The 18,123-nt window shown below is 40.7% G+C and overlaps 1 long non-coding RNA gene across 4 annotated transcripts in view; it reads right to left on the reverse strand.

The window, feature by feature from the left end:
- Positions 1-8,417, reverse strand: part of LOC148217052 (uncharacterized) — a 48,035-nt gene extending 39,618 nt beyond the window's left edge. Inside the window, exons 1-4 of one of the 4 annotated variants that reach the window (XR_015797888.1) lie at positions 8,135-8,417; positions 5,975-6,036; positions 4,177-4,347; positions 3,797-3,918 (exon numbers count right to left, since the gene is read on the reverse strand). This is a non-coding gene — a long non-coding RNA (uncharacterized LOC148217052). The remainder of the gene's footprint in view (positions 1-3,796; positions 3,919-4,176; positions 4,348-5,974; positions 6,037-8,134) is intronic. The other 3 variants (XR_015797891.1, XR_015797884.1, XR_015797893.1) reach the window with 3 other exon arrangements.
- Positions 8,418-18,123: the final 9,706 nt, after the last annotated feature.

An 18,123-nucleotide genomic window follows, 5' to 3' on the forward strand; every position in this document is an offset into this window, starting at 1 on the left:
TTCTTTGCCATGTATGAACCCAGTCACAAGCAAGGAGGGCTCATTAAATCCTCTACTCATTAAAACTTCTGCAGTGAGTAATGCCCTGCTCCTTTAAGAAGTTCTCTGTTTCCCCCTTTATACTTCTTCCCCTCTCAAATTCTAATAATCTGTGAGTCTTCAGCTTAAATCATCGCCACCAGCATCATCATCTATCCATTAGATGCAGATGGACCCTCCCAAACTTCCAGAGAGCGAAAGCCTAAGGGTTTCAAGCCCTCGCAGGCCAAGAGAGATGTTTGGTGAGAAGAATTCCCTTTCCAAGGCTAGTTGTCACTAGCTGCCTGAAGGAAAGGCTTCAGAAAGGCTCACTTTTGATAGGGTAAGCCCACTGTCACCATTGCCTGTCCAATTGCTGGGGATTATGTAAATTGTAAGCCTAAAACATATGAGAGGCATTCGTTAGCTCAGTGGACCAAGGTCCAGTCTGTTTGTTTGTTTGTTTTAATTTCCTTACTCGGCATAACTACATTAAAACTGCTGTGCTTTTCATACAGCTGCATCCCCCACAATGGACCAATAACCCGCACTTCTTTTCTTTTTCATGGTAGCAATACTTTGTTTCATGTTTCGGGCTGTAAAAATGCAAACGAGGCAAGAGTTGTTAGCACTGGAGGACAAGAGATAAAATGGACTGGAAAGAACAATTTCAACACATCGCAGTGCACGGGTCGATTTTGTTTTCATTCAAGAACAGAAAATGGCATGCTTGTTTTTCCAGTGTCTTTTCCTGACTTGTTAATTGCTGCGAGAGTCTCCCAGGTGTCATCAATTAATAGAACTCTTGGCCTTCCACCCCTTGATTGATAGGCAGGTGACTGAAACCCTGGCGCCCTCTGCCCGGTATTTTCCCTGCCGGAAATATTGCCTTTTTCTCCGCACACCCGAAGAATGGCCAGAGATGCTAAGAGGGTGAGTGTTGTGTTTATGTGAACTTCTTGTAATGTACTGAAAGCATGGCCCCGCTACTTGTTTAAAAAGCAGGATAATGATTTTTCTTCAGTCAGAAAAACACCTTTTCCCATAGCATGGACTTTAATGCCACTGAAAGCAAGGGGCTCATGTACTGTTCTGTTATTAGGAACATCTGTTACTACTCCAAAAGGGACAGGATAGGGCCCCCTGCAAGTGTCAGCCAAAGAGTGGACCGATGGATGGCGACAGACATTTGCTGCATTAAAGCAGGGCCCAGCAATCTTTTGGGGGTGGAAGCGCAGTTTACATTTGGGAGCAACAAGAACCTGAATGGTGGGTCGAAAATGCAAAATGGGTAGAGTCGCAACATGGCATGGGGCGATTTTCCCTTTGACTTGGGTTTTGGAAGAAAGAGGTGGATTTTCTCCCTTCCCTTTCGTTAACTATGTAAAATCCTACTTGGGAGCTTAGAATACAACTATTGCATGTTTTCCTCCTCAGAATAGAAGCAAATCATACCTCCAACTTTTGACAGTCACAGTTAGTAAAGAATCCAGGGACCAGAAATTGTACAAGCATACATTTTTGGTTGCCCCTGTTAGCAACCAAAACGATGCCTATGGAAAGATGGTCTATCTTTGCTGTAGGAAAGATATTCAATAAAACCAAGGCATAATCTAAACCTTTGAAAGCCCCAAGCCAATTAAATCTAAGCATTATCCATATAACCTCACGTAGGATGATTCCCAATGGATGGCTGCTATGCTATCAATCAAAAGATGTTTTGCAGTTCCCCTGTTTTTCTTTCTTCTTCTGTATTTAGGAACTGAATGCTGCAAATGGAAAACACTAACTTCTCATACAATTTGATGAGTGTGGTTGGTTGGTTGTACAATAAAAGCTTTAACTTAATAGTTCCGTTTTACAACTGGCAAACTTAAAGAGAAATTGTTGGAAAAAAACAATAGCTAATCCATATTAAGAGAAGCAGAGATTTCATTCAGATTTTCCAAATTCAAACGTAGTATGCTCACTATGATTCAGAAAAGACAATGTTGGTGCAATTCTAAGTGAGGTACAACAGTTCCTTGAGGTTTTTACAGTTCTATCTGAGGAACTGCACAGGAGTCAGAGACATGGACCAACAAAACTGGGTGCAAGAACTTATGTGATCTGTGTCATGTTCATATTTTGCAAGAATAGGAGTACTTTGTTTCAAACTCATCAACCATCCCCTTAAAATCAATATAAAATTTATCACATGCATGAAGCTGCATCATATGAATCAAATTTTATACTTTTTTTAAAGTATAACTTAAGTATCAGTTAAGTATAACTGATCTCTGTAAATGCAGTGTCCACCAGTTTCCATACCTCACTTGGTTTTAAAAAGTAAAGTTTATTTGTTTAAAAATTAATTAATTAATTAGTTAAAGAGAGTAACAGGACATATCCTCATCAGCTTGCCTTTTGGATATTTTGACTAGCCATGTCTATCCATGTCAGCCATTTTGTAAGAGTACTTTCGTATCAGTCCCTGGTTCCCAAATTTGAGAAGTCTTGAGTTTAATAGACAAACTTTAATTTATCCAGTAGATGTTTACCCAGAAATATGTTTTCTGAAGTCAGAGAAAATGTGCACAAATGCTTTTATATAAGTAGACTTTTCCATCTTTGAAAATAGTTCTTGCTATGCTTCCTACAGCATTGTAGTCTTTAATTCTACTGTATCAATTTGTCACTCAATGGAGTCACAATAAAAATAGCCATTATATTTTTCCCAATTCCTTTTAAAGCATTGAGGGCCATGACACCTAATGTGTGCACCCCATAATCCCCGTACTGTGTATTTACTGCCAGGGTCAAAGGTAAAATCATAAACCTCTCAGAAGGCCTTGGGTGTTGCAAAAATAATGAGTGAGAGATTACTGTTGACCTCTTATTCACATTAAGCACAGATCTGTCATCTCATCAAATGTTGACAGGAAAATATAATTCAAAATGGTGGTACAAATCAAACATAGTTCCCTCACACTCCCGTCTCCACTTCAGGGCTGCTGAAGACTTGGGACAGAATGTAAACCTCAGTAAAAGCAATCGCAGCTCATACACAGACTTTAGTTCTTTCAGGTAAGAGATGGGGAATTCAGGAGAGCCGTAGATTGTCCTGCCCAGCAGCTTTTGTGACAAATCCAGCCATAAGTGTTTGTTGAATCTCTGGGAATCTCAGGCAGACAATTGCTTACCTTACTGTTTGGGAAACAGATTCCCATTTTGGAAATTGGTGGTGTGTAATGCAGCATTTCTGTACCTGCCTGCTTTAAAATGGGTCATGCCACGATCCCTCAAACTGAAGTACAACCCTTGTGGTTTTACATGCATCTGAAGCTTTTCTCATTCTCACCGCAATTCTCAAGTGAGAAAATGTTTTTGGTTTATGCTGAACTTTAAAACATCATGAGTGTGTGTGTGTGTGTGTGTGTATAGTGCCTTTGAGTCATTGTATGTGTGTGTGCGTGTATACACACACACACAATGACTCAAAGGCACTATACATTGTTTACGTGTGTGTGTGTGTGTGTATATACACACACATACATACACATATACATACATATACACACTATGATTGGGAGGGGAGAGAATTACAGAAAAGGTAAAATAAATAAATAAAAGCATTGCATGTCTTTCCTAGCTATTCTTTCCCAACACTATCATTTTATTCTGTGCCCATTTATATCATCTTTGAAAATGTCCAGAACTGCTTTAAATACAAACTAAAAATGCACTTTAGCTTGCCAGCATTATCACTGGAAATATTACATTTTTTTCAGACTCGTACCTGTTTCAAGCTGCAAAGAAAGACGAACATCTTGGAATGATCCCACACAGCTTGTAAGAGATCATGGGAACTGTGTCTCTCAAACATATTTTAGACACCAGTTTGAAGTGTGGTCTCCTGTCCTGAAGATAATGGTTTACATTAGATTGATTGCATGCAGACCAAGAAATGTACCCTCTGCACCCACTATGTTCTGGGCTGAAAGATAAAAACCCCATTTGCTGTATTTTATACTGTGGGACCTTGACACCAGGGATACAGATCTGTGTGTTCCTTGTAAATCACAGATATACGAACTGCCAAAGGGCAGCCCTCTTATCTGTGGGGGTGAGGGGTGGAGTGGTTCTTAACTCAAAACTGCCTTGTGCCATATAGCTTACCTAAGATCAAGGACATAATAAGAACGAACTTTAAAGAGGAACGTCTCGGCTTCCAAAGCTCTTGATTTGACATAGGAACTGTCCTTCTCAGAATCACAGAAACTTTTCCTGGGAGTCCTTGCTGAGACCGCTGAAAGTTTTTGGAGGCATGTTCATGAGCTCATCCTCCTCCTGAATGTCACAGAATGTATTAGAACAACAATAAAAGGTAACATTAGTAACAATTACTTGTGTTCATTTAAGCAATATGAAGTGCAAAAGAAACCTGCTCAGATTTCTCTGGAGTGAATTTGTATGAAACCCTCAAATGGACTTGAGCTTTATAGTGCCTAACAATATCTACGATTTTGCAGTAAATTTTTGCATATATTGTCGAAGGCTTTCACGGCCGGCATACGATGGCTGGCGTGGGTCTTCCGGGCTGTGTGGCGGTGCTCTGGAAGTTTTGTTTCCTAACATTTCGCCAGCACCTGTGACCGGCATCTTCAGAGGGCAGGAGCACAGACAGGAGCACAGAGCACAGAGCACTGAGCAGGGGCACAGAGAGAACTGCTCCTGTCTGTGCTCCTGCACTCTGAAGATGCCGGTCACAGGTGCTGGCGAAACGTTAGGAAACAAAACTTCCAGAACACGGCCACACAGCCCGGAAGACCCACACCAGTCATTTGTGCATATAATTTAATTTTTTTAAAAAAGTCTGAAAACGGACACATATTTAGGAAAGCTGCGTGCCAAGAAAGACATCTATATTCAGGATATTTGTATGAAAAGCAGTGTATATTTGGGATAGCTGAATATTTGATAACTAAATAGGGGACAGACATTAGGAAAATGTGCATTATTAACAGCATTTTTGGGGAAGGGATCTGTGTTTCTCCAAGACCTCTGGCAGCTCAGTGCACGGCAGGAGACTTTGAGGTGGGGTTGGGGGTACGGTATGTGCACATTTTGCTCTTGTTGCAAACCCAATGGGAAGGCAAACAGCATGGCAAAATAGGAGTTGTGCAAATGTTTGAAAAAGCCCCCTAGCAAATTAGAATAATGCATCACTAATATGGCCACTGATATGGAATGGAGTTATGCAAGGGATGTGGAAGCTATTTGGATTTGAAGCAGAAAAAGTGCTTCAGATGGGGGGTGCGGGCGGGAGGATGCAATTGCCAGGCCTGTTGGTGCCCTCTTCAAAGCAAGCTACACCTTTTCCTGGGCTTGCACAGTAGCTGGACACTCCTACAAAAATAAATTGTGTAACAAAGCTTTAAGGAGATGGTAACAGGATGCAACCACCTTGTTGCATCCCGTCGGCAGCTCCTTAACTTAAATGCATATTTTCCTGGGACTGCACAGCAACCATTAAATCCAGGCAAAGGCACCAGCTTTAAGGAAGTGGGGACAGGTGACACAAACGTGCCCACACTCCTTCCAAAGCATTTTTCTGCTTTGAATCCCAATGGCTACACATCCATAATTTAGATCAATCTGTATACCCCTAAGAAGAGTCTGATGCTTGTGAATGGCATAGGATGTGCCCACATAATTTCTGGAGATTCTTTATTTCCAGAAGTTTCCTGTTAAAAATTAAAGTACATTTTTATTCTGCCTGGCTACAATTACATTCCAGAGCTTGCACTTTCTAGTAACAGCTTTAACCCAGATTTCTTGCTGTGCATGGAATTGACATGCACTATTTCTAGCACACCTGCAAGGCTTTTTCGAAAGGTTAATTCTGATAAGAGAAAAGGCAGTCCCTTACTGATTGCTACTTCTTGTGATCCATTAGCTATTTCTTTTCCATTACCTTTTTCATCTCGAATGTACAGAGCAGCCATTTCCTTTTTGTAGATGTACTTGTTGGATGAACTTGCCGCAATAAAAACAATAAAAATAATGAGAGAAGACAGAGAAGCTTTTCTTTGTATCACCTCAAACCTGCCTAGAGAACTCAGGTGTGATAGAGCCATTCAACGGCTAGATTCTCAATTCAGATGATTCAAAGGTAACTGAGTTTAACTAGCCAAATGCTGGGTACGGTATGAACCATCATGATACTTAGGATAACAGACAAGTAAAATGTCTGTGCCTCTTTTCCACAGACTTCCGAGCCATAGGAGTGAACTGGGAATATCTCCAAATCACTGGAGCAAGTAAGCCTAAATTGGTTCCTTTGTATGTCTCCATCTGTTGCCAGTATTGCATGAAATGAAAGTAAGCACTTAAATCCATAATCTTTCACAAAGGGATTGTCAGACAAAAACATCCATTGTGCTGCTTTTAGGCCCACTTCCCAAATTTTATGCGTGCCAAATATGATGGAGGAAAAAAAAATCCATGGAGAGCACTAAATAATTTGGGGATTTCATGCATTTCAGCTTTTCGTCCAGCACTTCAAGTGAGAGAGGTTTATCTGGATTGGATCTCATACAAAAAACAGTCATGCATTGATCAGCTGTTGGTCCGCCTACACCAGAGAATAGGGAAATTGCCATGGGAATAACAGCCCCACTTCAAGGAGTATGTGGATGTTGCTCAGCCTATGTAGGTTGCCGTATTTTGATGACAGCCAAGGAGAATTATGGCATTCCTCTTGCTACTTATGAATGACGCATGACTTGCCCCAGTATTTGGGTGCTTTCATTCACCCCATGACACCATCCTCTGTGAGATCTGTTGGTTCGTTCTGGGCCTAAATATTTGCTTCAAACCTTTCTGGAGGGTTTAGATTAGCTATTAATCTTCAGGGGCAGAGGAAATCTATAATAGTCATGAGGGCAGAGTCAGCCTACCTCAAAAATAAGATGCCAAAGCTTTACTGAGGATGGGAGAGAATTTCTGGAGGAGGAGGAGGAGGAGGAGTTGGAAAATCTTGATGGCACTCCTTTTTTTAACTTGGAGTGAAATGCTCCATGTAAATAACAGCACGCCAATACTATTCAAAATATATATTTTCTGAGGGTTTTACATGGTGACACTCTTGAGGAAAAAGGATATGTGTGCATATTTCTTCCTCATGAATAATTCTGCTATCCTAACTGCTATAGTCCAGAAAAAAATGCAACTCATGAGCATAGACTCTATTTCACATTCACACAAACACAAATGCACTCCCTAATGGCAACCTTCTGATCCAAGGCTTATTCTCCAACTAGGTAGAATGGTAAGTAGAATGAAGTAGATGCTTTGGGCAATAGATTTTAGGTACCATAACGTGATGCAAAATAATACTACATTTTTATAACTATATTTGTAACCAGAAATTTTCCATCTGGGGTGCCAAAATAACATTTGAGAACTGTGTATGTCAGTGGGATGGCATCATTTGATGATCTGCCTCAGCAAGATGTTGTGGGGGGAAGCCTATCCTGTTCTGTATATTTATTTGCTTTTAATCGGAACAGGGAGCCCATAGCCCATCGGATGTCTTTAGCCTCAGCCTCCTTTTGATGGCCTCCCAAGCCTCCCAAGTCTATGCCACTAAAATCTGGCACCAAATTTCTGGGGGTGGGTGGTGCAATTTTTTTTAAAAAATGAACATTTAAATAAGTACAGTATATTAAGTATCTGAGAGGCTTCATGGCCTTTAAAAAAAAACTGGGGCCCCAAAATACAAAAAAAGCTGAAAATTATGCCATTCCTACCATGAGCCCTTCTGCCTTAAGAAACTAACCCACCACCTTTTTTTTTTAAGTAAGTCCTACAACCACAAAATATTGTCTGTTCCTGGTATATAATTTCTGCTTTGCCTTTCTGATGCAAAACAGCATCAAAATGGCAGATTACAGTTAAAACAGCAGGCTTTGTATACACATTAGTGCTGTACTGCAGAGTTTACAAAACAAAACTAGAAAACAAGGGCAGAGAATTCAGGGAATAATCTTGGGGAGGAAGCTGTTCACCCTGCTGTTCTGTCCACTTATTGAAACATGTTCTGCAGTTCTTGTTAGCAAGCATTTTCTCATACCTGTCAGAGTGATCCGTGAAAAGCAAATCAAATTAGATGATCATGCTGCTTATCCGCAGCAGTCTTCTCCAACTTGGTGTCCTCCAAAGGTTTTGGATTACAACCACCAAAATTCAAGACTATCATACTGGGGCCCAGTTCACCAAGAAAACTCTTCATGCGTGCTGCCCTTCAAAACAAAATGTTCCCAGGATGGATTACAGCACTACAAATGTAGATGTTCACTTGGATCCAGCTATCAGCACTCTGTATGAAAAGCAGGCTTCTGTATAAATAGCTCTAACTGAAGGGATTGCTATGTACTCACCTAGGGAAATGTCCACAATGATCCAGTATCCAGGGTTGTATACAGAATCCCTTTTGGAAGTGAAAATCTCTGCAATCAGCAGCTGAGTTGTGAAGAAGATGAATGGTGGCTTCAGTCCCCACTAGATGGTTGATGTTAGTTGCTTCTAAAATGGACTTTATATGCACATCTGTAACGGTTGAATCACAGAGAGGAAACATGTTAGTTGCTTCTAAATGGATATGCACATCTGTAATGGTTGGATCACAGAGAGGAAACATGTGCATAGCACCTACATAAGTATGTCCAATCCAAAGTAGACTCCTGGATTGGTGTATGTGCTTATGTGTATGCTAGCCACACAGACATTGTAATTTGATGAGACTCCTATCTATTGTATACTTTTACAGTACTACAATTTTGAAAGAGCAGATTGGTAAGCAGCATTTGTTCAGGACTGATTTCCTTCCTTAATGAAATGCTTGATCTCCAGAGCAGCATGTGGTAGATGGATCTTTTTTTCCCCTCCAGCACAGTTGTAGGGAAATGCGTATGTGTAAACTCTAAGGGGCCAAGCCTCTCACAGGTTCTCTCTCATACCTTGCCCACTGCTGAGGTACAGAAAAGTGGTACAGATTCTGGACTTAAGACAGGAGCTGAAAAATGATGGGGCTTGGCCATGTGCCTTCATGGAATTCTTCAAGAGTATCTTTCTCCAGAAGAACAGCTTTGGGCTAAATGGGAGAAAAGCTATTGAAGGTTAATTTAACAATCTGTACAACAGATGGAGTCGAAGATTCAGGAATTAGAGGAGCTCTTCCAATGATCAGGGCTAGCCCAAGAGATGGTACTGCCTGAATATTTTATTGATTTATGTATTTAAGTTACTTCATTGTTTGCTTCAGTTTGTATGCTACTCTTTTCCCTAAAACTCTGAGTGGTTTACAACATACCAAGATAAGTAGGACTCAAATATACAAAAAACATAAAGTACAAAAAATTCCATCGGATCCATCGGACCCATTCAAGAGCAGCAGCATTTTATTCATCCCTGAATGCTTTGCTAAAGAGCCATGTTTTTGTGTCTCCCTGAAAACACAGTAGGGAAGGGATTATATGGATATGCAGGGATAGGCTGCTCCAAAGGAGGGGGGCCATCACCAAGAAGGCATTCTCTCAGTGGCAGGACCCTCAACAAGCTGCATCTCCTTGACCTCACTGGATGGGCAGAGTTATCCAGGTCCTGAGCTATGTAGAGTGTTAAAGATGACACCAAGCACCTTGAAATTCAGCTGCCCGATAACTGGCAGCAATGCAGCTCCTAAAGTAATGATATTACATGGGCAGACTTCAGTGTACTCATAACTGCAGGCAAAATGGTGTCCCTTCCCTCCCATCTCATGTACAAAAGTCAACTGGACTGTCAGTCAAATCTTTCTTTAACATGGAAGATATTGTAATATCTCCATCGCCCTTGAAGGCAGCCTGCTAGTTTAGTGATGCAAGGCATGCTCCCGGGTGTAAACATTCTCTGCTAGAACCTCTCAGTATTTGCTCTCTGAGGCAACTGCCTCACTATGCCTAATGGCCCGGTCACCTTTGCTGACAGTGGGCTGGGCAATATAAGTATACCTATTCAGAGACTGTGTTATGGATCAGGATGCTTCTGGCTCAAACTTAGCTGGTGGCCTGGGACCAGACACTTTGTCTAAACCTCAGCTAGTCCCCTCTGCATTCTGAGGAATACTAGTGCCATCGGATGTGCGGGTCGTTCTAAGGAGTGCAACTGGCCAGTTCATGCGAAGCCCTGGGAACACTCGGAAACACTCTAAAGTGTGGTCTTATCTGATGCTATTGGGGTTGACCAGTATTGCTCATGGGGAAATGATTTTCAAAGATATTTCAGTTATAAAAGGCTATCTTAATGATTGGATTAAAATCAGCCACTGTTTGGACACTAAGAGTTGATCATGACTTGATGGCACATAATCAATCAGTTGGAAAGTTAGGCCTATTTAAGAACAAACAAGGAGAAGGGGAAGGCGATTTTACAAAAGCTTAGCATTTCTGGAATTGAAACCACAAAAGGCAAATACTGCTTTTCAGCACTGTTAGATCTCTGAGTCGGAATAATAATATTAATAATAATTTTTAAAAAGTGGATGGGGTAGCCTCTCACTTCAACTAATCTGTGGCAACCCTTATTACAAAATTGGCCCATTCTGTATTTGTGCAGTTGTCAGCCATAAGATTGCTACAACTCTCACTGTGCTTTGGAACAATGCCTTCACAGCATCCCAAGGTTAAAATTAGTTGTCTCTACACAAGTGTCTAAACTGTGGAGGATTTCTGCCCCTTTCAAGCTCAGATTTTATGTTCTTGATTGGCAGACAAACATAACAGCAAAGAATTGCTGTACCTTTGGATATTTAAAAAGAGGTATTGTGCAGAGGGAGGAGAGGAGTGCACTAAATATACTTTTCTATATGCATGAAGATCATGCAGCTTTGCTAATGGCAGAGTAAAATATACTCTGGAGTAATTTCTGCAATATTTGGTATCCAGCTTATCAGAGTAGAGTCCAATAGAGTCACCTAGAGCTCTGATCCTCCTAAAATAGGGCTACAAAATCTGGATTGCAAATATTTGCATGGCCACTAGATGGCAGCAGAGGAGTATAGAAAACTCTATTCTTTGCTGCCCTCTAGTTACAGCCCAGACAGTGCATCTGTAAGATCATGTTGCTTTCACCATTCTGATAAAAGCTGTGCCATGAAACTGTGCTACAGGTTTTGGGTGTGGGTGCAACCTCAGGACACATGTAGAAAGGGGCAGGGCTTGGGTTGCAATGCCATAATACTGCTTTCATCAGTCTGAGTCCTTTGCCCAACCCTCTACCCATGGATGGTGGTTGCTCAGTTGCTTCTGACTCGCTGTGACCTGACAGACATTGCACCAAGATGTATGTTGCTATAAACTGAATTGGTGGCATAAAAATCCAATTAGTAGTCATTAAGTACTTCTTTGGATTCTTGTAAATTCATGCTTGCATCATTGGTTATAGTATTTTGTCACCTGGTCTTTTGTTGACCTACTTTTCAATCATCTTTGATTTTTCCAAGCATCAGCAATGTCTTTATGTTACGCATCTAAAATAGCTAAGCTTTGGCTTCATTATTAGTAATTCCAGGGGGTGGACAGCTTTTACATAATCTAGCATTGAATGATTTGCTCTTTAGCCCTACCTATAAGAAATCTCTAAAATCCTTGACTGCCTTATTTTCCTCATTTCCAGGGCAATGTTATAATTGGTGTTTTTCCTACTACTTTTTTTGAGTTAGTAAATTTTGTCATAACTTACGGAGACAATATATAACATATGTAGGCTATTACCCTTATGTCCATAATGTACAAAACTATTAATACAAAAATATCTAACCTTTTTTTTTTTTTTTTTGTAAATGCAGATCAAACTGCTGGTTTTCCTCACATATCCCTGATGGTAGTTCTTCAAATCTATATTCCTTGTGGTAAGCTGTCTTTTTAGAAGTAACTAGAAATCTTTAACAAGAAAAAATAAATAAACTGCAATGTTTTGGTTTGTTTGCAGATTTTTATTGGGGAAAGACAAATCCTAGTAGATAGTAGTCCCTCCACTGAAAGGTCTTGTGAAAGCAGAACAACCAAATTTGTTTGTAGTGGAAATGAGTAGTAAGATGCTTCTTGACAAAGCCTTGGCTTCACAGCCTGGAGGTGGGGGGGGGGGAAGAAAGGAAGAACTCAGAAAAAGAAAATTGACAGACAAGTTATTCTCCTGAAAATATATACAGCTAACACTGATGTGTCATTCAGGAACAAATTGCTAAACCCTAACGTTAAAATGATACTATTCAGCCAGGAATTCTTTGGCATATCTAACTTCACCATTCATCTCTCACCTGTGACTCACACTAAAAAAGAAAAAAAAAATTATGGTGGCTGGTTGGGGGAGAAGACGACTGCTTGTATAAGTTTCTAATTCTGGTGACAAAGTTCTCCAACTCAGTGAACTCTGTTGCTCAGCTTGCTAAAAAGCACATCACAAATCAGGCCAGCTATGCATGGAGTCATCAGCAAATGTCAACGTGCTTGAAGGATGGCAGGGAACAACATTACTGGGACTTCTCAAATGACATTCCAGGCAGGCACAGGGCATTTTTATCAAGAACATGAATACGATCTCTCTCCTTATTTTGATGTGTTGTTGGCAAATACAAATGTTAGCCGGCATGTTTGCGCAAGAGAGAAAGAGAGAAACCTTCATTCCAAGAGAGCTGTCAAAACAGAATTTGAGTTTTCAAGTGTCCAAAGGACGCCTTCACATTTCAGATGTATCTGTAAACCAGAGCCTTCTGGCTTACACACATATTTTGGGTTTGGGATCACTGCTTTAGATTATAAGAAAGTGTGTCTCTGATTATCTTGTGAAAACTACCCTGGAAGTTAAAAAGTCTGACCATTTTCTTTTTAAATTGATGGCTTAAGAAAATGTCGCTTGAAATCTGTGTCACCTCAACCAAGTGGGTCAGGAAGCAAGCTCCTTGCCATGTTTCCAGAAAATTTTGGATGGGGAGACTACATAAGTAGTGGAATAGTAGCAATACAAATAATGTTACAAGTAATTATAAAAATACAGTCTATATCATTTTTTGATGGCCCTGAGCATTCAGGAATAATGTATTAGCAGTGCATGTCACTGATGTTGGTATAACTAACTTGCATAAGAATATGCCAGGACAGAGAACATGCTTCAAACTAACCGTAACACGAAAAGGACAATGAAATGCTTGTAGCACCAGAGAAGTCTTCCCTAGATTTATTTCCTGGACATCCAATGTGGTAGTGCCTGGATTCTGTCTAATTATCTGCCTGCTGAGAAATCCTTTCTTGCTGCCAAACAGCCCTTTGTGGCTAACAGCTGTTTGGCTTTTTCCTTCCTCCCCTCCCCTCCCCCAGCTCCCCACCGTCCCCATCCCCACCGTCCTCCTCCTCATGTGGAAGTGTTGTTATCTCTTTAGCAGACTTTAGTGATCCTGTCTGTCATTTCAACAGCTCTGCCCTCTTGTGCTTGTCAGATGGGAAATTGTGTTTTCCTTTTGTTGCAAACTCTGGAACAAGGCCAGTCTATTCTTATTTAAGTCTCATCCCCAAGAGTCCAGGCCTAATCATTAGGACAGCAGCTCATGGAAGTGATCAAGTTTGCCCCAGTACCAACACAAAGGCCTAAATAATCTGCCTTGGGCAAAAAATGGAGGCAATTCTGTCCAGCGGTGGAACACCCAAAGCAGTGAGAGTGGGCATTTCCCACTCTCGAGGTCAGGGTTTCTCAACCCTGGCAGCTTGAAGATGTGTGGAGTTCAACTCCCAGAATTCCCCAGCCAGCATGGTGAATTCTGGGAGTTGAAATCCACACATCTTCAAGCTGCCAAGGTTGAGAAACACTGCTGTAGGTTTTTGCCTCTGTGAAGAATAGCAGTTAAGGCCCATGAGGGTCTTTATACCAGGACGGCCAAGGGTTTTCCCTGTCCTGCATTGTCAAACATTTATACTTCAATAGCTTTCAGAAGTAAATGATTTGGCTTGATTGGCATTTGAGGTGTAAATATAGGTTCTGCTCACCCATGTGGCCCAAAGTAACTCTCCTGTCTCAGTATGATTCACACTGCTATTCTAATCTCACAGATCTATGGCAGCGTGATTTGAATGCTTCGGGTGAATGATTATTGTGTAAACAATGGACAACAGTTGGAACAGGCCTTCAACACATTCCATAAAATTTGGCTTGATCCTCATGAAAAGGGCTATAATGGTCCGTCAACTTTGTGGAACAGATTTGTCAAGGTAAAGGGTTGCAGGTCAGAAGAGAATTGCCTCCCCTATCCATCCTGCCCCTGGAAGTAGCGTGTGATACCATGTGGATTTCACCCAGTGGAAAAGCCGCTGCAAAAGCATTTTTTTTAAAAAAGGAAACCAGAAGGCATGTAATTTGCCAACACACACAGTGTGTGAATATCTGTCTGATTATAAACACACCATTTATTCACTTAAGTATATATAGTAAATTTTAGCTTGTTCATCAATGCTATTAAAAAGGTATTTGTCATAGCCTTCCCCTTTTTATGTTCAGCTGTGACTAAGAAGTAGATGAAGTCTTGATTCTCTCACACAGATCAACTGTGATCTTTTCTTTCAGGGTCACACAGACGATCAGATTTCCATTGCTGTGCATACCCCCTCCCCCCCAAAAGGCAAATATAACTGTGATGGACATGCAGTTGGGATGAGAGCTGTGCTCTTGGGGGAAGGCTAAGATCCCCTCCCTACATGGTATTCCACATCCAGACCAACTTCCTGCCATGCCTTATTACGGGAAATGTGATGTAGTGTGCTCCCACAATTTTATGTATGATGGCCCTCATCCACACATTGCTCACAACAATAAACCTTCACAGTTAATTTTAAGTATAAAGAAGAGGTAGAGGAAGATGATAAGAGTTCTTAACTTTGTCCTACTAATCAATATTCTACTGAAATTGTATCTTTTAAAAGGTTTCAGATCTTAAATACTCATGTAGATCTGCCTCCATTGCTCAGGGGAGGGGGTTGTATGTTATCAGTAGCATGTCTGTCTGTTTGTCCATCTATCTAATCTCCCACTTCCCTTTCAGGAGCTCAAAGGATTTAGCCTCCCATATTTTCCCACCCTGTGGGCTGACAGTGACAAAGTCACCCAAGCAGTTTCCATGCCTGAGAGTAGACCTGACTCTGTCTGGCACCAATCCAATACCTTAACTGCTTCACCACAGGTATTTTCCAATATTTTACAAATCAGCATTTGATTTTTTTTTTTAGTTGTATTTTTCTGAACTAAGATGGTTTCAGCCCTTGGTATCAGACCAAGAAATAAACTCCATGGAAGACTAAAGACTACTTTTATTTAGACTTGCTGTGGTAACATAATCTTGCAAGTCTGATTGTGCTCCCCCTCCTCTCTCTTTTATAATCATGTGAATTAGGGAGGCGTCTGTGCACACTTTCTACATGTCCTGGACTTAATCTATGTTTTCCTTCTTGACTCTTTGGTAACAGTTCACCCCTTTCTCCTTCAAGGCCATCCTCTTTACTCTCTACAGATCTGATAGATTACAAATACATTTCAAGCCTGTTTATTGCAATCCTAGAGGAACATGGCTGACTTCAGTAAGAATGGAATTAGACTTTTATTTGCTTAAATGTATAATCTGCAACGTATAATCTTCCCTTGGTACACTGGATTATGGAATTCATTGTTGAATAAGTTGCAGCTGGTCAGATACATGTTCTAATTTTGTGAACCAAAAGAAGGATTCACTAGTATTTTGTTTTAGATATTTCTGCTCCTTGGACTGTAACATAATCAAGCAAAGATGTTATAAATGTCTTTATAGGAAAATATCCGAGAACTTTTTTTGGATATGATTTTGTATATATCTGCACAAATTTTATGGCTTTACTTTTTGCATTTTAACTTGAGGTTCAGCTTCACTTTCAATTTCATCCTTTGCCTACTGCATTCATTCTGAATACCAAAAGACCTTGATTGTTATTTATCAATGTGGCACTGGGGAACCATGAAGCGCAATATTTGCATTGCTATTGATTGTTATTGAACAGGATAGATTTCAATGGAAAATGAAAGCACAGCAGCGGAAGCTGGGACATATGTTACGAAATATCTATTTATTCAAAACAGAGAGTTGGGGCACATCTTTGAAAGCCTCCCACCACCACCAATACACAAAACTTCAAAGAAATGAATTCTGGCACGGCTGCCAAAGAATGTCAGCCAAAGCCAACGGGGAACAGACTACAGGGAGGACAGTGTAAGCCATTCAAGTACAAGAGTTTGAATTGGATTCCATTGGTAGAGCAACATATGGCTGACAGCATAAGAGTCAGCATAATTTGAAAAAGCTTCAGCACTATTTCAAACTTCAATTGTCATTCTGGTTGTTGAAGAAGCACCAGTGAAACATGCTATTTGCATATGCAAAACAGGTCATTTAACTGAACTTTTGTTATTCACTAGAGAAAAATCCATTGATTTGGCTGTTTCTGTATCCACTAAACCGAGTGATAGATTCTGATCAGCAACCCACAGTTAAGTCAGAGACAATCCTTTTTGCTGGATTTCCTAAGTGAGATCTGTTACAGTATAATGTAACAGTTTACTTGTGGCTAAGGGAATGTAATGTATATCTTCATTATCTTCCTTTTAGATTAAAAGCATCCAGGAAAGAAAGGTAAATGCAGGAAAGAAATACACAATGCCACAGACATAATTCAAAATAGATCAAAGTCTCATAAAATGGAAATGTTCAAGGTTTAGGCAGATGGTTCCCTCAAAGATTTTTGTCTTGATATAGTGACAACATCTAATTCTGCTCTAACACAAGCCCAAAAGCCAGCATATCAGAGTCCAGAGAAGGCCAAGCAGGGACTCATCCAGGCTGTCGCCGCTGCACTGAGTGCAGATTTAAAAAAAAAACTTACATTTTGGGAGGGGGGTGGGGGTGAGGGTGAAAAATGGGTGGGCAGAGCTGCATTGTACACATGGGTGAGATTGATCTGCTTGGGTTTTTGGAGGCTTTCTTTGACTTTGATCCTGGACTTAGATTTGCCTTAACTAAGAACTTTGCACCATGGAGACAAAGGAGTGATGAGATTTGTGTCAATGAAGCACTTTGGCTCATGTTGCAACTCTCTTGTTTCCTTTATGTCCTCTATGTGTCCTCCTCCATCATTTGCAGAAAGCTTCTGGACAATCAAAGTACCTGCACAGAAACCTCTTCCAAATATTGCAAATCTAGGAAGAGGCAGTCAAAATAGAGTGAAGCAAAGCAATTGAGTAGTTTGACTTTGATCTTAGAAACAAGCACTTGTTTACAAAACAGCTTTGAGAGGGCTCTCCACTTGAAACATTGTTGAAGTGAAGCATCACCTTGAAGATCTGTACATTTGGGCCTTACGCTACAGTCTCCATATATTTCCCATCTCAAAATGGCAGGAAAATGTGCTGTTTGGTTTTCTGTAATCATGGTTAATCCAGAGGATATCGAAGGGGCACTCAAGGGCAGCAGGCACTGCTGGGACAGGAAGCTGCCTACCTCTGGTACAATGCTTAGAGCAGTGTTTCACAACCTTGGCAACTTGTAGATGTGTGAACTTCAACTGCCAGAATTCCCCAGCCAGCCATACTGGCTGGGGAATTCTGGGAGTTGAAGTCCACACATCTTCAAGTTGCCAAGGTTGAGAAACACTGGCTTAGAGGGTCAGATAACCCAAGACAACACCCAAATTCAATTCACCATTCACTACAAATTTCTCCCTGTCATTAATTCTTCATATAATCTGCTTCATTTATGTTGAAGGAGGGATACTATGAGTATAAACTTGAGAAGGTGAATTACACAAACCTCTATAAGCTATAAGTATCATATAAATGGCACAAATAGCCAAATATCAGAAGGAGAAATGTGAACAACCCCTAGCCAACCCTACCATGAGGCAAATCAAGGTCACTGGTCTCAGGTGGTAGATGCTGGGAGCAGGTAGCGATGTCTGATCAGGAGAGATCTTTGTCACACAGCCTGCCCTGTGATTTTAAGCTAGTTTGCAGAATATG

This window comes from Python bivittatus, unplaced genomic scaffold, assembly GCF_059951505.1.
Source record: "Python bivittatus isolate LINGU-HERP-01145 unplaced genomic scaffold, Pbiv_v1 ctg000020_np1212, whole genome shotgun sequence".
Taxonomy (NCBI): Eukaryota; Metazoa; Chordata; class Lepidosauria; order Squamata; family Pythonidae; genus Python; species Python bivittatus.